Genomic DNA, 21,775 nt, shown 5'->3' on the forward strand with positions numbered 1-21,775 from the left:
TGGAGGTGTTTTTTCAGTATGGCTTTCTGTAAGATCTTCTGTTGGAGCTTGCAGTGCACTTGGGGAGCTTGGTGGTGGCCTTTTCATACGTTATTCTCTTATTTTTTTCCCTTGGATTTTTCCATGGGATTATTGGGGTTTGGTTGTGTCTTTCTTGTAGGGTGTATTCTTAGTTTTTGGTTGGATTTTGCGTTGCATTTTGAGGGGTTTGGTTTTGGCTTTTCAGTATGATTATTTGTCAGTTTTTCTGTTTGATTTTGCAGTGTTTTTTTGGGGTTTGGTGGCTTTTCTGCAGCCTTCCCTGATGTTTTTCCCTTTGAATTTCCAATGGACTTCTGGGGATTTAAAGTTAGGTTTTCTGCAGGGTTTTCTGTCAGTTCCTCTGTTGGGTTTGGCCTTGAATATTTTGTGTTTGGTGGTGGCTTTTCTGTAAGGTTTTCTCCCAGTTTCTCTGTTGGATTTCACAGTGAAATTTGTGGGACTGGAGGTGGCTTTTCTGTAGGGTTTTCTCTCCATTCTTCTGTTCAATTTTGCACTGGATTTTGGGGGTTTATGTCAGGATTTCTCTTACGTTATCCCGTGAAATTCTTTGTATTTTGGGGGTTTGGTTTTCTGTAAGTTTTGTTTGCTTTAGAGTTGGATTTTCTGGGGTTTTTGTGGTTGCTTTTCTTAAGGGATTTCTTTATATTGTTCCCTTGGAATTTACATTTTTTGCTTTTTGTGTGTGTGTGTCTGGTGTTGTCTTTTCTGCAGGGTTTTTGCCAAGATTTGCTTTTGGATTTTGCAGTGGGTTTGGTGGGTTTAGTGGTAGCTTTTCTGTAGAGTTTTCTTTAAGTTTTTCTGTTGGATTTGGCATTGCATTTTTGGGGGTATTTGGTGGTTTTTCTGTAGAGTAACCCTGAATCCTTCCCTTGTTTTTTTTTTTTTTTTTTTTTTTTTTTTCTAGTGGTAGCTGTCTGTAGGGTTTTCTTTAATATTTTCAGTTAGATTTTGCAGTGGATTTAGGGTGTTTGGTGGTGGCTTTCTTAGAGGGTCTTCTCTTACTGTTTCTGGTGGGTTTTGCATGGGATTCTTGTGGTTTGGTGGCTTTTCTGTACATATTTCTGCCCATTTTTCTGATGGATTTTGAGTAGAATTTAGGGTTTATTGGTGGCTTTTCTGTACAGTTTTCTCTCACTTTCTTCTGCTGGGTTTTGCACTGGGTTTTAGTGGTTTGGTGGTGGATTTTCTATATGGTTTTCTGTAAGCTATTCCCTTGGGTTTTGCATTGGAATGTAGGGGGTTTGGTGGTTTTTCTGTAGGGAACTTCCTAAATTATTTCCTTGGACTTTAGATTTATTTATTTTGGTGCTTGGTGGTGGCATTTCTGTAGTGTTAAGTCTTTTTGTTGGATTAAATGTAGGATTATGAAGAAATTTTGTTGATTTGTCTTGATTTTTTTATAAGCTATTCTGTTGGATTTTGCAGTGGAATATTTGGGGTTTGTTGGTAGCTTTTCTGTGGGATTTTTTTCCAAGATGGTCCCCTGAATTTGGCTTTGGAGTTTGTGACATTTGGTGATGGCTTATTTTGTATTTTTTTTTTCTCTTGGTTATTCCCATGGATTTTGCGTTGGATATTTGGGGTTTGTTTTTGGCTTTTCTGTAGGGTATCCCTGAATTCTTCCCTTAGATTTGCGTTGGTTTCTTTTGGTGTTTAGTGTTTATCTGTAGGGTTTTGTTTAATATTGGATGTTGCAGAGGATTTGGGGGGGGGGGGGCAGTATTTGTGTTTGCTATTCTGTAGACTTTTCTTTAAGTCTTTCTGTTGGATTTGGCATTGAATTTTGGGGGTATTTGTGTTGGTTTTTCTCTTGAGTTTTATTCTATGCTCTTCTGCTGGATTTTGCAGTGGAACTTAATGGATTTGTGGCGGCTTTTCTGTCGGGCTTTCTGTAATTTATTCCCTCAGATTAGGCATTTGAATTTTGGGGATTTGGTGGTGGCTTTTTCTGTCAGGAAATCTCTTAAATTCTTCCCTGGGTTTTTGCATTTGATCTTTATTTTTGGTGTTTGGTGATTACTATTCTGTAATATTTTTTCTGAGTTGTTCTATTGGATTTTGCTTTGCATTTTAAGGGTTTTGCTTGTGGCTTTTCTTTAAGTATTGTGGGTTTCTTTAAGTATTTCTTTTGGTTTTGGCTTTGTAGCTTTTGGGGTTCAGTTTTTTTGTATGTTTTTCCCTAAAGTATTCCTGTGGATTTTGATATGGATTATTGGGGGATTGGTGGTGCCTGTTCTCTTCAGGTTCTTCCAAGCTTTTCTGTGGGATTTGGGGGACTTGAAGTGGCTTTTCTGTACAGTTTGTCTAAGTTGTTCACTTGGATTTTGCATTGTAATCTTGGCACTTGGTGGCAGCCTTCCTGTAGGGAATTCCTTAAATTCTCCCCTTGAATTTTGCATTTTTTTTTGGTTGTTTGGTGGTGGCTCTTCTGTAGGGTTTCCCTGAATTATTCCCTTGGATTTTGCATTGGAGTTCTTGTTGTGTGGTGGAAGCTTTTCTGTAGGGTTTTCTCCAAGATTTTCCTATGGATTTGGCATTGGACTTGATGTTTTTTGGTGATGGCTTTCCATATATTTTTCTTGGAATTTGCATTGGATTTATTTTTGTTATTTCATTTCTGTATGGTTTTCTGTCCTTTGTTGCATTTTTCAATGGATTTTGTGTGTGTCGTTGGTGGCTTTTTTGTAGGGTGTTTTCTTAGTTTTTCTGGATTATGCAATGGAATTTGGTGAGGTTGGTGGTGGCTTTTTTTGGCATTGTCCATGCCCAGGCAGGAGCAAAGGGGACTGGACTGTGACTGTCTTGCTGTGTTTTCTGGTTTGAGCCACAACGAGACATGAGCTTTGTCCAAAGCTCTCCTGGCTATATGCAACCTCCCTCCGTTTTCAGGTGGCCACTTGAATTTCTGCCTGAACTTTAGATTGGAGTAGTGCTGTGGGTGAATGATGTACGTCTGGTTCATCCCCTGGCAAAGTGATTATTTTGGCTGTTAGGCAGGTAACAGATTGAGCTAAAATGAATCTTTTTTCTCTACATTTTTTATGTTTTTTTTTTCTATGCTTGGCTTTTATGTTTGTATTTTTTTAATAGTTTTGGTTCTGCATTTTGTGCTGGATATTGTAATATTTTGATATGAATCTCAACATTCATTTGTGAAAACGTGCAAATACCTTTAAAAATGATTGCAAGGTTTTGGTTTTGACTCAAGCAGAACAGAAATCTCAATCTTGGAAGGTGTTTCAATGGGAACTGGCTGCTACTTATGCTTGTGTTCTCATGCTGAATATAGTAACAAACTGCAAGCCTCTAACAGCGTTATTTGCAAAGCAGGTAAAATTAGCATACAGGTCTGAAGTGTGTTTGGCAGTGGTCTTTTTGACATGGGATTAAATCCATGGGCTGGCATCTGATGGGTAAATTTTGCTGTGCATGTGCATCAGCTTTGTTTTCAGGGCAAGGTTAGTTGGTCTCTGGAGTCTATCCTAGAAACGTAGGGCATGTCTGTGAATCTTAAATAACCAGAGTGAAAATTTTTGGCTCATGTGGAGCGATTGGACAATGTACTGCCTCTGTCAGTTTGTTTCTATCTTTGGAAAGCTGTGAAAAATTAGACTTGTACATTACATCAGCTGTATCATCTTCATGCTGTGTTGCTTAGTTTAATTTCCAACAGAAATATAGCAATGCTTTGTGAACCACTGGAGATGGAGATTAAGAATGTGATTTTCAGACAGCAGGGGTCTGGCTGCATTTTAATGCTCATTTTACTTGAGGTAGACACAACTGTTTTCACAAGTTTGGCAATTTCCAGTTAGAGGAACTGCAAATAAACAAGTTCGTAGGTTATGTAGGAACTTAGTTTCACTTGTGTAGGAACACAAGTTTCTCAGTGTGCTTTAATCAGATTTTTAATTCTTGTTCTCTGGGTAACTGGCTAAATGTCACAGTCCATTGCTTTTCAATATCACAAAATCCTGATGTGGTGTGTGCCATGCAAAGAATTAATTGAGATTGGATAATGGGAATTCTCCTTTATTTTTGTATGCTTTGAGATGATGAACCTTATTTCTTTGCCTGCAACTTCTTTTGTCTCCAGGTCAGCTTTCACTCGGTGAATGTTAAAGCTTGATCAAAGCCTATGTTTGAGCTTGTTTATGGCCAGTAAATTCTGCACTGAGGCCTGGTTATGCTCTGCTTAGCATTGCAGAACTTCTTTGAAGGGCCAGACAGGTAAGATGACATTAAGTCAGAGCAGTATGAACAGAAATGAGGATTTGTTTAGCAGCTGTACCCACATGCAACACAAGCAGGTCCTCAGAAATGAACAAGAATGTTTTTTTTCCTGGCAGTAGCCATATAGTTTCTTCCCAGGAATTAGAAACTCCACTTGCTCTGTTATTTCTTCTGCTTTCCATCACTGATCTAATGGAGGGGAGAGCAAACAAGTTTGGGAAGTTACTGCCCTCTTTTCCCCAGAGGAGAGCATTGGCGCTTGTCAAGAGGGAGGGTTTGAGGAACTTCCTTCCCTGGTTTCTCAAAGGAAAGCTTTGGCATCTGCTTAGTGGTGGCACCTTATAACTCCAGGGCTTGGTTCATCAATGGGCTTTTTTTTATAAAAAAAAAAAAAAAAAAAAAAAGAGGGCAGGAGGATGATAATGACTTCATAGCCATGCTCTGAGTCATGTGTGTTGATGGTGTGGTCAATCAGCTGCTCTTCTCCTCTGGCTGTGATGGGTAAACCCAAGAGCAGCACCTCAGAGTGTAGGCCAAGGCTCAGGCTTTAGACTCAGGACAAACACCAGCAATTCTGGGCATGGAAATGAGGTATTGTAGGCAACCTTTGTTTTTCTCCTGGGGCACTGCATACGTCTGATGGAGGACAAGCTACTAAGTTGATTCACATCTGTATGGGAAATGCTGGCAGCTGTGCACGGGTCTGCTCCCTGGAGCTGTGCTACTTAACTGGACTTACTGTACTCCAGGTGCTGCTGAAACAAACTTCACTGTATTATGAAGCAGCCACACTCTAAGAAGGTTGGTAGAGACGTCCCCTTTACAGAGTTTTGCCTCAATTTTGTCCTTCTACTTAAGAGTAGTCACTGTTTAGCCCAACTCTACCTGCAATATCACTTTCCAGTTTCTCTGCCAGTGTAAAGGCTACTTCTGTTTGAATATGATATGGAATGGCTTTTTTGGCAAACTGAAGTATTTGGGGGTGGATGAATCATCTAATTTACCTAAGAAACACGTTGTATTGTAGGATACTTGTCCTTTCTCAAAATATGGCCATTCAAAAATCTAAAGAGAAGGGAGTAATTCTGCTTTCCTCTCTCTCCCAGTGCTTATCCCAGTGGTTATAGATGGCTTCTCATGAACCTGAGTCTCCCTTCTCTGGTTTTATAACTTGATCCTGAATTATGGTGAAGAAATATTACCCCATTCTTATTGAGGCTATTCAAGTTCATATTTAACAAAAATGTCCTTTGGGCAAAAGCAAGAATGACTTGTGTCCTCATAGCTGAGCCTATAGTAAGGATCTATCGAGTTCTTTTGTTTGTTTTGTTTCTGTGAATGTGCAATATTTACCTCAACACAACTTGTACACAATAATATAAAAATTTCTTGGTGCAACGTCGAAGGGATAAGGAATAAAATATATATATATATATATATATATATATATATATATATAAATAAAGTGCAAAGCAATAGGAGTTGGTGAAGCACACAGCATGGAAACAAGGCCAAGTGCCGGGTCCTGCACCTGGGGCGCAATAACCCCAAGCAGAACTACAGGCTGGGAGAGGAATGGTTGGAGAGCTGCCAGGCAGAGAAGGACCTGGGAGTGATGGTGGACAGTCGGCTGAATATGAGCCAGCAGTGTGCTCAGGTGGCCAAGAAGGCCAACGGCATCCTGGCTTGTATCAGAAACACTGTGACCAGCAGGGCTAGGGAGGTGATCGTCCCCCTGTACTCGGCTCTGGTGAGGCCGCACCTCGAGTACTGTGTTCAGTTTTGGGCCCCTCGCTACAAGAAGGACATCGAGGTGCTTGAGCGGGTCCAAAGAAGGGCGACGAAGCTGGTGAGGGGCCTGGAGAGCAAGTCCTATGAGGAGCGGCTGAAGGAGCTGGGCTTGTTCAGCCTAGAGAAGAGGAGGCTCAGGGGTGACCTTATTGCTCTGTATAAGTACATTAAAGGAGGCTGTAGAGAGGTGGGGGTTGGCCTGTTCTCCCATGTGCCTGGTGACAGGACGAGGGGGAATGGGCTAAAGTTACGCCAGGGGAGTTTTAGGTTAGATGTTAGGAAGAATTTCTTTACTGAAAGGGTTGTGAGGCACTGGAACGGGCTGCCCAGGGAGGTGGTGGAGTCACCATCCCTGGAAGTCTTCAAAAGACGTTTAGATGTAGAGCTTAGGGATATGGTTTAGTGGGGACTGTTAGTGTTAGGTTAGAGGTTGGACTCGATGATCTTGAGGTCTCTTCCAACCTAGAAATTCTGTGAAATATTTGAAAGTGCTTTTTGGATAAGGAAAATAATTGCCTTCCAATTTTGTTTTTATTGGAGAGCTTTGCAAATAAACTGAAGATGAGAACATGATTTTTGGTAATGCCTTGTTTTTCACACCTCCCATTGTTAATTTGAGCTCAGTAGTCTGAATTACTGTGTTTCTTTTTAGCAGGTAATTGATAGGCTCTTGCCTTGATAGGAGACCATAAACACAATCCAGTGTTCAAAACTTTAGATTTGCAATTATTTAGCATACAAATGCACTTGCATGCTGTACTAGAAGACTCACAGTACGGTCTGCAAAATCAATCTTAAACTTAGAAGATCTCCAGAATTAAACTATGCATTAGAAATGCTCTTTGCAAATATGTTACAAAATAACCTAAAATTACAAGGATAAATACTGCCTTTTTCCGTCCTTAAGGACACAGGATAGGCAGTGCTTATTTAGGAGAGATTTATTTCACTACACTATAGTTGCCTAACAATTAGGTATGCAGCTGAAACCAGAAGTCTAATTATCCTCTAAAGTCTAAAGAGAAATAGAAGAAACTATGGATGGTTATTCTTCCTGCTCATCTCAGAAGACTGTCTTGGGATGCAGTGAATCCCCTCTGGAGGTGCATGCATTTCTTCAGTGAGAACAGAGTCTACACGACTACATTCAAGTGGGTCTTTTACAAAACTATATTTAGGTGAGATATATCCTACCCTTGAGCAACTGTTCAGTTTTGTATTGCTGCCTGGGTGTTCAGTATTCAGTGCTGGTCTTTATTGCTATGTTGGTAACATCCTTTTCAAACCCACCTCTGAAGACAGAATTATTCATTTTCTCTGACCTTTTCTACAGCAATTGTCAGTGTGTTAGCTGGGTGCTTCACAAAAATGACTTATTCTTATAGCCACCTTGGGAGATGAGGAGATACTATTACCTCTATTTTGTAGGCAACCTTTACTTTGGCATTTCCTTGGATTTTAAATATCTGACTTTGCAACTTCAGTATTGTACCTTTAATTTAGGTTCCTTATGCAACTTAAAAATCATAATAAAGAAAAAAACAGCATGTGGTATTTCACTGACATAAAAATCTGGTGATAGGTTTTCTGTCAGAGTCATCTCTTCAGTTTGCAGTTCCATTCCAGAGGATCCCTGCCTGGCAGGGAAAACTTAAAAATTGCTGCTTATTGCAAGGATCGGCTTCAGGGCTATCATCAGTTTGGAAGAAGTATCCTCACTACTACTGTTCACACAGCCAGCTTTGTTTGCAGCTGCCCCTGAAGTTCCAAGTAGGAATACCTCTAATTTTGTTCAGTTTTATCCAGGGTTTCTGTCATTAAGAAACAGACTTCAGGATAAAAGGTAATTTTCTAGTAAGGAAAAGACTTCAGTACTGATAGCAAAGTTAGGAGCATATATCTGATTCTGAACTTCTTTACTAGCTCTCATGGAGAAGTCTTGAAGAACAGAAGTGAAGGGAATTGTTCAGCAGTTACCCCCAGCTTCCTTGCTAATTTAGGGAAATTTACTGTGCTGCAAATTTGATTGGCCCACAAAGGTGCAAATTAAGCATCTATTAAGCTATACAGGAATGACTTTACATGTAATTGGACTTCGGAAAACATTGCAGCCATAACTGGACCTTTTTCCTTTTCTGTAAGATTTTGCAAATGCTTTAATGACAAAGTTACCCACTTTGCAAAGACTTAACTTTATGGCTTGCTTCTAGAGTGCTCTCAGATGCATTCCTGAAACAGATGCTGGAATGGGAGCATGGCACTTAGAAAGTGGTTCCTTCAGCATGAAGGTGCTGTCAGCTTTAGGAGGGGTCATTCTGGTTACATTAAGGAAGTTAAAACCTTAAAAAAAATAAAATAAAAAAATCTTTAAAAACACTGAAGATCTATTATTCTAACGGATAACAAGTAGTTATGGGATCCAACTATATTCCTCCCCCAATGGACAGTTTTGTTCTAACCCCTCTATGAGCTTCTCATATAGATCTATGACTTATTCTAGCCCCCATTTTAAACAGTAAAGTTTTTTTTGTTTTGTTTTGATGTTTTTTTTGGGTGGCTTTTTAAATATACTGAAAAACAGTAGGATCTTCCTCCAAACAGTTAAGTCTAGTCCAAAATTTCTCAAACACTCGTTGTAGAAGATATTAAGTGTGGAGAACTTTATCCTGGTCAGTGGAAGCCATGAGAAACTGAACAGAGGGCCTTCTAATAGGAGATACTGGGCAAATGTTACATGAGACAGTGCCTGCACTGGCACTGATTATTCACTAAGAATTCTTTGTTATGTAAAAAGTGACTTTTCTAGTGCCTGTATGGCACATTACCATTTTTTTCAGAATTTTCTCAATGTAAAACAATCTAAGAAACCCACAGAAATCATCGCTATGTCAAAGAAGAGGCTTACTCTGACTATATTTCTGTTTCCAAAAGGAAGTTGTCATTGTACTGGGTTGCACTGAAAAGCTCTCATGAGAACTCTTGCTGTAGTCAAGATTTTACCGTTGGGCAGATTATAGAGTCCATACTAGAAAATGGTTTTCTAAATACCATTCCTTGTCATTCTAAGCAAAAGAGAAAGTAATATGGGAGACCTTCCTCATAGAGGAAAGGTTTGCTATCTGTTTTATATTTGATGTATGCAGCTGTTAACTTGATTTGGGTTACACACTTTGCAATCCCAAAATAAAGAAAATATTTTCTTCCAAGATATGAATTTGGAACACCTCAGAGTGTTTGGGAGGAGAGGTTATACCTAAGGATTTTTTTCCTTGTTAGAGGCAAATTTCTGGTTCTCTTTGTTGTGGCAAAAAAACTTGAAAAAATAAATGTGAAAGACCCTAAGTGTCTTTGTAGTAAATGTAAAATTCTTAAAATCTAATGAAGTTTTAGCTTCTCATTTATGCTCTATTAGTAAGATATTTGCCTTCACAATCCAGTGTATTTAATTCAGTATCTTTAACACTCAGAATAGGCATTGTTTTTCATCTACATCTATCACTGAGATACTTGCCTTTTGGACAAATACAAGTCATTTAATTGCAAGTCTGAAATGTGCACAGATGTGATGCGATGCTCGAGGGGTATCACAAAATGTTGGCTATTCTTCAAGTGGGTGGAGATGCACCACATACAGAAAGGAGGTTATTGCTGCCGACAGGGATATACTGGTGAGCAGATATCAATGAAAATATTTCTGTACTACTGTGCTCTTATGAACTCTGATGTCTAGAAAGTATAAACAGAATTTTATATGTGGAATTCCTGTATATTTAAGAACTTTACATGAAAGCATCCCAACTGTCATTAGGCAGTGAGAGTAGCATGTCTTCCTGAAGAGTCCTTGTACCTTGTACGCCTTTTTTTATAATGAATTTGAAACATTGGTCACCAATCAACTTATATCTTAGATGCCTGAATATTTTAGATGTCAGAGCATAACGCACTCTTGTGACTGAGCGTGAGTGGCTTGGAGTTATTATCTATCAGTAGCTGTCTGATATTTTCACATCAGCTCAGATGCTGTAGCTGACAGCTTGGGCTTGAACTGACCAATCTGTTGTATGTACTCTACAATCATCATGATTGTATTTCACTTATCTTTAATATCATTATTCTCGGCATGGTATTGAATATCAAATAATTGTGGTTTTAACCAAGAGTCCATGAAACAGAGTCACACTGCAATTTAATCTTGTTGATGAAGTCCTGAATTCTCAAATTAATTCCTGAATGAAGACATATCTCAAAAAAAAATTTTGAAAAACTGTACTGCACCGGTCACTTATTTTTGCTTTTCAGCACTCCTTGGAGTAATACTAGTCAGAATTTTGACTGCATTTCTACTTTATGTAAATATGCCATAATTAGTTGAATGAAAGGCATCTCCTTGACTTCTGCTTTTCAAAATTCCTTCCAAGCAATAGAGTATTGTATTCTAACATTGTTTCTGCATTTTAATGCTTTCAACGCTCCATTTGCTGCATAACTTATTTCTGTAAAACGCTATCAGCTTTAGCCTTCTCAAATGCAGTCACCTTTCCTTCTATAAATTAATTCAGACAACATATTGTAATTTAGTGCACAGATTGCTCTAGCATTACTAACTGTCCCTTTAGGAGATTATCATTTATGCAATGTTGCAGAACTTTGGTATTCTGTCTTTGAAGGTGATAGAAAAGTATTTACTTTGGTATGGCCTTTTTTGTGTAACTAGCTGCTTGATGATGGGTATCACTGCTCTTCTACTCATTGCTCACACATGTTCAGCAGTTGTACCACCTATTTTTTTTTAATGTGTGAATTGCATTGCTTCTTATTTAAATGTTGTTTTTGATTTGTGATTTTTTTTTTCAGCCAGGTTTGTTAAGCTTGCTCTTAAACCTTGTGCCAAGAGATCACAAGTCTTCCTGACCAGACCTACCTGTGGTCACTTACTGAGTGTTGGCAGAGTTAAGTAAGTGCCAGCTGCCTACCCGTGTACCATTAGAAGCAATTGGGCTAAGAACTGCTTTCTCAGTCAGAAATGTTTACTGGATTTTTATCAGGCCACACATAGCTTTGTCAGGTACAGCTTTTGCTCTCCTCTTTTTCCCTCCCTTCTTCTGTCCCTGCTTTGTCTTGGAGACACGTAATTCAGGAGTTGCTACATGACACCACAGCAGACTGCTGGATTTACAAAGCTGAATGGGGATTTCTGCATTTGCATAAAAGCACTGCAAAGCAAATTTCTTATATCAGCTTGTCAGATGCTTATTACCAGAGACCAAAGAATGACTTTTGTATAATGAAATTAGTATGACAAAACTAGTAATCAACATTTTCATAGCTAGACTTCAATCAGGCAACACGGATTATATTTCAGCATATTTAGTCATCTCAGAGTAGCATTCCCCTAGTAAACTGTGATTACCTGTCTGTTTTCATTTTATATACTAGTATTTTTAGACATGCTTTGGTATAAACACCAATGTTAACTTTACTTATAAGGCAAAGGAATGATTCATAGAAGATACAAATTTAAAGTATAATATAAGAGAAAGTGAAGCTGAAAGAAATTATTCAGAGAAAAATCAAACAAAGGTGTGTTTAGTAGTTCAGATAAGTTATGGAAACTAAATTGTACAACATAGTAAAATATCCTTCAGGAATTAAAGTAGATCAAGATTTCGTAAACAGTTAATTTTAAAGCATTCATAAACTGATAATGGTATACAGGCAATATACATGTAGCACTCTAGTTTTCAGGGTCATTTCTTCTGGTGAGATGTGATGCTACTGGATACCTCTAGGGGATGTAGCTTTGTTTTTTCCATATACTTAAAGTTGTGTGAAAAGCCTGGAATAAAAAAAAAAAGTAGCTTTTGAATTGCTATCTTCCAATTTTAAAGGTTGAAATATTATTTAAAAGTGATAATAATAAAAAGTCAGCAAAATCCTCACTCCATTGAAGTCCATAGCAGTTTTCTTGTTTGCTGTGACGCAGGCATTGTTTCACCCTTCGTTTTATCCAGTCAGTTACAGAGTCAAGAGCTGTACTAGGGCCACTCTTCTTATTAAAATAAGAATAGAAAAGCACAGTTTGGTTATTTTCCTGAGAGATAACATGGTCAGTTACTTAAGTCTATTTTGGAGAAGTGAACCCATCTTCATTACTTCTAGGTCTTTCATTTAAAGAAGTACAGCAAATGTCAACCTGACCTTGTCAGTTTAAGTACTGTGGTTTGCTGAAGAGTTCAGGCCACCTCTGATCTCAGAGGTCTGTCCTTACCATGCTATTACTGAAGTCAATAAAGAATGAAGGATTCTAGTCCACTACTAAACTATTTCTGTGGTCAGCACCTAACCTGAAAGGCAGTGGTTTAGAACAGCTGAATTCTTCAAGCACTACAGTACTTTGATAGAGCAAAGAGCAGCAGCGGTAAATACAATATTTTTTTAAAACAACCTATAATAACAGGACTCCCATTGTTTTCAAAATAGATTTATTGAGGTTTATGGCAATGACATGGAATGAATTTCTGCCTTGGCTGCAAACAGTGAGCAAAGGACAAAGCTTCTTTTGCCAGCGCTGTCTGTAATGATGGGGTGGAGTTCTGTGTCAGCTTCTGGAGAAAAGATTCCTTCACCATTCCTTATCTTACAGGGAAAAAATTTTCTAGTAAGATTGGGAACATTCAGTTCACCACCTTATTCACAATTTATTTACAGTGCAGGATTATCTACTCTGAGACCACTACTCTGTTTTTCTGCTACAAAATGATGGGAATCTGTCCATTCATCTTAGATTTTTATCTAAGCAGTACACTGTATCTTAGTATTAATTTTAGTAGGATAATTCATAGGGGACATGCTTAACAATGGTATTTTTAGATCAGCAGTTAACAATAAAAATCTTTTGATGACCAATTATAGGATTTCTCTGTTAGAGGATAGCAGAAAGATTTTCATAGAGACAAGGGGGAGCTAAGTGTAAAGTCCCATCTGAAACCAAAAAAGTAAGAAGCCTTTGAAAATCTCAGATTTACCTCTATTACTCCTAATTAATGGCAGATACTAAGATAGGATGCACAGAGGGTCTTCTGGGAATCAGACCCACATTATTGTATCACTCTTTGTTCTGCTCTTTATTATTCCAAAAGTACATTGAAGCTACTCTGAGAGGGTGCCAGCACTTCAAAGCCCACATCATATTTTTGTGCATCTTTGCATATTTTATCTAAAAATAAAGAGAATATTGATAACTTATCTTCTCTGTGAGATTAACAGGTAACTTTTAGATGCTCCTTATTTCCTGACAAACTTGTTAAATGATAACTTGTTTGTTATCTCAGCTAATAGCTTTATAATAACAGCAGCATAAGCTAATTATCTTCACAATACTGTTACTGAATTGTTGAATTATTAATAAGGAGCATCTTCAGTGCAGTGATTCATGCTAAACTGTATTCATGTTCATACAATTCCTTTCAGCTACAATAAGCCCTTCTCTTTCATTTGGATACCCTTCTCATTTTGTCATCCACATAGAGCTTCTGATCCCTTCACCTTCCCATGTCTCTGCCTAACTCAGTTTCTTTCATGTGTCTTTTGAAGATAATCAACAGATTACCTTTTAATTTTTTCCTTTCCAATGGATAGATTCCAGTCTTAGTAGATCGTGTGGGTAAATCTGGCATAACTATAGGAAATATTTACTTAATATTCCAGTTGTCATCCATGATACAATGAGTCTTTCTATGGTCCTTAATAGCAATGGATAGTGAATTAACAACTGGTGTAACAGAATCAAGTTGTTTAGTAATGCATAGTTATACGTTATTGTGGGTAAATTACTTTAATCAATTGCGATTTTATACAGGAAAGACAACTGATAATACTCCTTTAAGAATATATTCCCATTGTAATGCTCTACTTCAAACTTTGATTAGCATTATCTGTTCAGGACGATGTTTTCCATATTGGTTGTCTGCCTCATAACATGTTTTGTTTTGATGTAAAGTTAAAGGTAAAATGTTCGCTTGTTTGTTTTTCCAAATGAAAAAGTAAATGAGGAATACATTGTTAGCCCATGTAAAAGAAGATGGCAACTCTTTCATAGAGAAAGTCCTTAACTATCTTCTGTTTAGATTGCATTTAGACAGGTTGTTTACATCTGAAAAAAAAAAAAATCCAGATTCAGTGGAAACAATGAGAAATTGTAACAATGACAATTTCCAAATACTTGGATAATTCCTGATTTTTTTTGTCTTAGCCTGCTGAAACCAATCTGCTCTTTCTGACTCTTGTGGACCACTTCGTGATATAAGGTACGTGTCTCTGTCTTCTTATCTTCCCACTGTTAATGCGCAGCTCTTGCAACAGAGTGGCCTAAAACACAGGACTACACTGTGCAAGGAGGGAAGAAGAAATTGGAGCATAGGAAAATAAGACTAGAACTGGAGAGCAGGTACTAATTAAGGTCAATTTCATAGCAAAATGTTCTTGCATATGGGAATCAATAGGTGAAGATCTTGGAAAAAGTTGTAAGGAAGAAGGGGAGCTTCAGAAAAGCAGACCTGAGAACCAGGAAGACAAGAATTATGAGGCTACAACTTGAAAATTTTGAAGAAAAGAAAGATGATCAGAAGAAGCACTTATGTAGGGAAAAGAGTTGTTTTACTTAAGGAGACTGGTGCAGAAAACCCACAGAGGAGGGAAGGTGATGGGGGAGAGTATGGAGAGTAACAGTGGCTGAGAGAAAAGACTGGGAATGTCCAGGGAAGAAGACAGGGACTGAATTGAGGAATACTCTGGGGAACAGGAGTGTCTACATGAGAGGACTAGAACAGGATGCTGGGTAGATTCAGATGTAGAAGGAAGGAGAGAGGGAGAAAGGCTTCGCAGAGCATCAGTCTGGAAAAGATGGGGGGGGGGGGGAAGTACTCACAACAGTCTGCTGAAATAGAACTTAGGGTTTCCTCAGGATGACTCCAGATGAAAAACATAGTGCCAAAATGTACTTAATATCATCGCTATTGGACAGCAACTTCAGTCTGTTGCTAGTTACTGCGCTTGTCAGAGATAAGTGTTGTACATCTAAATGTGATATATTGTATAAACCCACATCACAATTGTGTGGATTTTTATAAAACAATAGAATTAGTCATCTACACACATGAACAACTGTGTGATATTGACACTGCAAAACCAAAAGGCTTTAAAAGATAGAAAATTCCAAAAGATTAGAATTGTTTTGGCAAATAATTGCATGTTTATGTACAATTTTTTTCATGGGATCTTTGCCTTACTCGTGCCACAAGATGAAAAGACTTATTGAATGAATGTGTGCAATACTGTGTTCCATACACATTGCTTGGATTGTTGGCCCAAGATTTACTTAGTGTATGCTATAACAGCTCTATTATTTGAGCTCTAGAGTTACTCATTTCCATACTGACATTTCTGTGACATTCTTCAGTACACTGAGCGATCCAGGAACATGAATGAATTTCTATTCATAGGGAACATGAATGAATTTCTATTCATAGCATCCTTGTGATTCCAGTGATTGACTTCTTGAAAGTACATTAATGTGCTTTTTTTTTTTTCCTCTGTGTTCTTGTGTATAATCCCCAAATATCTTAGAAGAAGCTTCAAAAATAATTTTAATCTTTGCAAAACCACGCGTACTTCTTGTGCTTAAAAAAATGGGGGGGAGAGGGGAGGAACTATTAGATTCTCTCCCAGTGTCCTTTAATAACTAATAGAAGCACAACTGCAGATAGCATGCATTTCAGGCTTATTCAGCTTGTTCATCTATATGATACCATGTCATGTCCAGTTTTACCTGCTTTACATATTTGAGAACGTGCTCCTGCCTTATGAAATTCAAACACTTGAGACTTTGAATTGTCAATTTCTTTGTGAATTTATCTGCTAAAGGTTGATTCTTAGGGACTAAGCTAAATATAAATACTAGTTCAAGGACAGAAATGTTAACAATTTGAGAAACTAGCAAAAAATTATGTTCAGCAATTAAGGTAACAAAAAAAAACTCTTTGAAAAGTGACTTTAAATACAGCTCAATCTTCTCAGCAGAAGAAGGACTTTTTTTTTTTTGTAGAGCTACTCAGGGAGTCACAGTAAGATTTCTTGAATGTACATATCTTCATTGCCTTCCATGTATTTAAATTTGGGCATCCAAACCAAAAGGAGCTCTGAAAATCAAGAAACAGATTCTCTGTTTAGGCACTGCAGCTGACATCACTGGAATTTATGAGAGGAGCATGTATTCTTGATTCCCCAACACAGCATACAGAGAAAAAGTAAGTACTAATTTGCTGATTCACCCAGCCTAGGGTCAAAACTCAAAATTAGAAACAGGAGTGGGGTTGTAATGCCCAATGGAAAATGGTTGTGAATGAGGCAACATGAAGGAATTACTAACCTTGCCCGAAGTACCTCAGGAAATCAGAAAACTCTATTTTCAAAGAGTAAGAAAATTCTTGAGAATATCCAGCCTTTCTTCTATGAGAAAATAGACTGTGAAGCAAATAAAGAAGAGAGGAGCTTACAGTGATGTAACTTGCAGGCCAAGCCTTTCTCACTTCATTCATATGAGAAAGAATGTGGATCAAAAGGATTCCTTCATTATTCCTTTTTTGGGGGGAAAAAATCTCATACTACAGTTCTTACCTTTTTAGAAGGGATGGTAGCTGAGATGTGAGAAATGCAACAGTGTATGAATGATGCAGCTGCACATTTGGTTTGCAAAAACAAAATAACTTTTTATGGCCTACTAATGTTTCCCTGCTCTAATCCATCAATGAACACTACCAGTAACAGCAGAACTGAAAAACCTTCTGGCTACAAAATCAAAATTGCAAATTGTGGGGAGGGAAGCTGTATTATTTCTAGTCCAATTTAATCTCAAGCATTTTCTGTCTATAAACAAGATCTACAAGCAGGACACATTCTCCTCTTGGAATTTACCGAAATGCATTTTAGTTTCATGAAATGTCAGTTAAGCAAGAGAGTGCAATTATCTGTTTACTGGCAAACAGGCAGTCCACATTAGTTCAGATCTGCTTCGCTGAACTGTGTTCAGCAGCTCAAAGCATTCAATTGTTTCATTACAAGATTTCATCAGACACCCATGGCTCCAGCACCATGGCACAGAAAGGGCTGTGCACAATCCCCGCTGCTTTCCCCATTTTGTCTGCTGCTGCTTAAAAGCTGCCCCTGCTTGCTACAGAAACCCTTTACAAGATTTTCAAAGGTTATTGTAGCTTCATGTGTATATGGTTTGTATTATTGGTCTTATCTGGGTTGTTCTACTCCCTCATCCACCTCTTTTTTCCTCTTCTTTCTCTTTTAACCACATAAAATTGAGAATTAGCTGTAGTGGCTTTGCTTTCATCTCATTTCAGTCATAATGTCTAAAAATCAATAGGGATGGTATTTTGTACTGTATTAACCACATGCAGCTTTACATTCTGGTGTAAATCCTTACCACTGCACATGAAGCTTTCATGGTCTCTACGTGGGCAGAGCTGGTGTGCCATACACTGACAGCACAAGGTCCGTCTGATTTGAAGTGCCATTTACACCTGAAACTCCTCATGGAGCCAGAAGGGCTTTGATCCTGGGAGATGTTTCAATTGAGCTGTCCCCTTCTCTGATGCAGATGGATCTTAGATCCAAAATGTCATGCACAATTACCCTGAAGTCCTTGACTCTGAATCTCCAAATAATTCCTAGCATTACACAGGCTCTCATATTCCCTCTCATAGCTTTCAAAACTTCATTTCAGTGAAGATTCATCATTCCAAAGTACTGGCTCAGAAGAGAGCCATGACCTAACATTGGAAAACAAAACAACAACATTCATTCTTACAAATCAAGCAGCAGAATACAAACTATTAGGAAAAAGGCTACATGGTGATGCATTCTTAGTGTTCTATCTAAAGATTTCTGGACTATTTTCCATTTCCATGGTTTGAGGCATTTCCAGGACAAAAACCTCCTTTTTCATGACTGGAGCACCTAGAGACCAGCACTGGGATTCAATTTGTGCTGTGATTCCCCTGTGTATTGTAATTGCTGAAATCACAACACAAACATTAGATAGCATACTGCTCTATCTCATTTATAAATCAAAGTCCCACATAATGTCAAATATTTTCTAATAAGTAAATCTGGTGTTAAAGCATTAAACCCTCCGGCCATCTCCTAATGAATAGACCAGAGCCTGTAGTCAGGACAGGCAGCTCCCAAGTCCCCTTGGCACTAAAGGGCCTAAAAACAGCTGGCCTATGACTTTCCAAGCTCCTCATTGCTGTAGCATGAAGAGACTTGAAATGAGTAGGATCCAGACAAGAAGAGGTGAGCGGCTATCCTTTGGGTAGTGCATCAAAGAGGTGCTTCACTGAACCATGAACTAAATTGTTCAGTGTGTCAGGAAAAGGGGTATGTGGGACATCATCTTTGGCACGTGAAGCATCGTGGGTGCTCCTGTAAAAGATGACACTGGCATGTGAAGCATCATGGGTGCTCCTGTAAATGATGACACAGTGGACACTGGAGCAAAAAGAGGGAGTTGAACCCATGGAGGTGGCCCCACAGGTATTCCCTATAAGCGTGTGCTCTCACCCTCAACATGCACAGGCAACAGGACTGGTTGTTCATGTAATGAATGTATTAAATTGACTGTGTGACACATCACTGATTACTAGTGCTGGTCTGAGTCCAGGGGTGGAATATTACTGGCCAAAACACCCCCTCAGAAGAAGGAGAACGGGCACAGGCAATTTTGTTATGAGCTGTGTACAATGATAATCAAATTATATCTATGTTAACAACAGAAGTTGACTAACAACACAGAGCAATAATGCTAAACTCCAGCACTGCAAACTGTAGACATAGAAAAGTTCCTTTTCTTGTGTTACTGAACGATGCCTGAACTGTAAGAAGACCAGACACAGTGAGTCATTAAAAGAGCATCAGTCAGCATAATCTGCAGGCTCTTTCCCTCTTTTTCCAGTAAGCAGAAACAGGACTTCAGAAATGTCTGGTTTGCTTTGGATTGGTAGATTTTTTTTCTTAAATCTTTACAGTTTTATGTTCATTTTCCCCATGCTGTTTCTGCTTACAGCTTTCTCCTTATGATTAAATCACTGCTTTCCTTACTAACTTCTTGGTATTGCAGGGATACCAGCATTTCAGCTTTCAGAAGTGTTGCTTCTGATGATGAAAGTGTTTTCATCTTCAATATCCTTAAAATTGTATGTAATCAGATGACATCAGATGTCTGTAATCACTTGACCAAATTAACGGAAACAGAAGCATAATCATCTGAGAAAGCACAGCAAGCAAAGCAGAAATCTACAAAGTAAGTTAACACCACTTCTAGCATCCATTTCAGGCAGTATATTATCCATCTTCCCACTCCTTTTGCTTTGTTTTGACACAGATTGTGACCATCAAACGATAGATAAGGTACACGCTGTTGTTTTTAAGCATAAGCATATGGATACTTACATAATCTTAGTACTAGTTGGTAATGATACTACTAATGCTTGGGTTTGGGGCCAGATTTATGTGGAACTTCTGCTGTCCTATTTTTAGCGTAAGGCAGAGAGGCATGTAAGAAAATAAACTTGAATGTATCCGTCTTTACACCTCTTTATTTCTTCAAAGTATTGAATCATTAGTGTATTTTACTAATGAAACAGGCTTGGTAAACTGAAATTTGGTAGTATGCTGGTTTAATTAATTGGCCAGCAAGTATATATTATCCAGGTTAGAGGAGGATAGTCTAAGATGTTTTAAGATGTTTGAATATGTCTCCATTGGGGTGATGTTATTGCAGCCATGAAAACAAACGTTCTCTCTCATACAAAATTATCTTGTTTTTGCTCTTGATCCAAATACCATTTGAACAAATCATTGTTCACTATTTCTCTTCCACTATTGGAGTGTCAGGAATAAAAAAGAATGCATAAGTAAATTGCATAATTGCTCAGGCTTTTTTACTGATACTTCTTCCCCACAATTTGTAAAATAAGTAGGGATAAAAATGAAATAAGTAATTAATTTGTTATTAAAAAAGGCACTGAGCATGTTCAAGTTGAATCTTTTATGAAGAGATACTTCTGGTGTTATGCAAATAATTGACCTGACCCTTACAAGAAACTTTTTTATGCACAGTAAGACTGAAGTCAAGAAAACTACAGAACATACTCTACACAGAAATAGCCTAAAACTGCATTGTTCAAATGGCTCAGATATTGTTGGAATAAACTTTAGAATATTTATTTTCTGCTTTTTTCCTTTTAAAAATGACTAACAATTACGTCTCTGAATATAACTTCTTCTCCTCTGCAGCTAATGCTTAGGGATATAGTGCACTCAGGGTTTGGGGAACGTTAATACAGCTTTATACAGAGTGCGGAGTGCCCACCCATCACTTGGCACTGTCCAGTAATGGCCCTAAATTTATTCAACTAGTTTAGTGGTTCAACCAGTAAACAGCAGCATGGACTTCAGCAACTAAAAACAAAACTTAAAAGAAAACAGTATCCCATGTGATCAGCTTTTTACAAGCTGGAACATTGTCAAACCCTGCCTTTTTTTTTTTTTTTTTTTTTATCTTTTAAGTTTGAATCCTGGTAACTGTTGGATTCAGGTATCCCGGTGCTGAACATTACTGGTTTGATTCCTTGTTTTCTACAAGGAATTTGTTTCCTCTTCTCAAATTCCTAGGTAAGAAAACTGTACACTCCTGACCAGAATTTGAGGTGCTTGCAGTTCTTTGGTTCACTGTTCATGCTTTTACCGTACAGGAGGACCTACCTCTGCAAGCCTTTGCTTGTGCAAGCACACTGGCTGTGAGCAGAGTCAAAGGAACTATGCACAAATGGTGAGAAATCAGAGAGGTGAGAATTTCCAGGAGGTTGCTGATAATATATGAAATACATTTTTTTTTTTTTCCCACATCTTCATGTTCTGTTACCTATTTTTGTCTCGCATATTCTGTGTTTTTGGAACATTCTTCAAGCAACACTGCTCTGTGCTACAACGGGCAACAAAGTTAGTAATCAGTTTCTGATTGTTAACTTGAGCTACCTCAAGAAGTGCCTTTTTTTACTGTGATTACTACTATTAAAAGCAATATAAATTCATTGCAATAGTGAACTTGCTTTCAGTATATTTTAGTTTTCAATAGTTATGCTAGTATAAGATCTTGAAGGGAAGCTTAGAAGTGGGAATTCCCTTGTCGTGTGATATTTCTCAAACTACTACAGACTTAACTATTAGCAGATTGTTTTTCTAGAATTTGTATGTTCTAGATTTCCTCTATTATAGAATTATTAAGTTTAAATTTTATTAGCTGTGAAAGATTTGTTTATAGAACAAGTATGTTGTTCATTGACTTCTGATGGAAAACTTACATCTCTGTGTAATAGCATTTGACTTCAAATGACAACAGCTGAAATTCCCAGTGTCAGATTTGAGTGGCCAGATATGGGATGGATTTCATTGTTATAATCAACAAGAAATGATAAATTCTGGTGGAAGGTCTGTGCTCAGGAGAGAAAGTGACTTTAGCAAAGGTATGTCTATATCAACAGGTAAAATTTGATCAAAGATTTTGGGATTTGGTTGCATTAGATGACTACAGGAATTAAATGGCTTGACACTAACATATTTTCCCTACTATTATCAATAA

General features: G+C 37.9%; 1 long non-coding RNA gene across 1 annotated transcript; it reads left to right on the forward strand.

Annotated features, from left to right (window-relative positions):
* The first annotated feature begins 14,303 nt into the window (after positions 1 to 14,303).
* LOC140001571 (uncharacterized) lies at positions 14,304 to 21,654 on the forward strand. Its single transcript, XR_011806908.1, has 4 exons — positions 14,304 to 14,372; positions 19,253 to 19,435; positions 20,889 to 20,981; positions 21,513 to 21,654. It is a non-coding gene; the product is annotated as an uncharacterized lncRNA (long non-coding RNA).
* The last annotated feature ends 121 nt before the right edge of the window (positions 21,655 to 21,775 follow it).

The sequence above is a fragment of the Anas platyrhynchos genome, chromosome 2 (genome assembly GCF_047663525.1).
Source record: "Anas platyrhynchos isolate ZD024472 breed Pekin duck chromosome 2, IASCAAS_PekinDuck_T2T, whole genome shotgun sequence".
Lineage (NCBI taxonomy): Eukaryota > Metazoa > Chordata > Aves > Anseriformes > Anatidae > Anas > Anas platyrhynchos.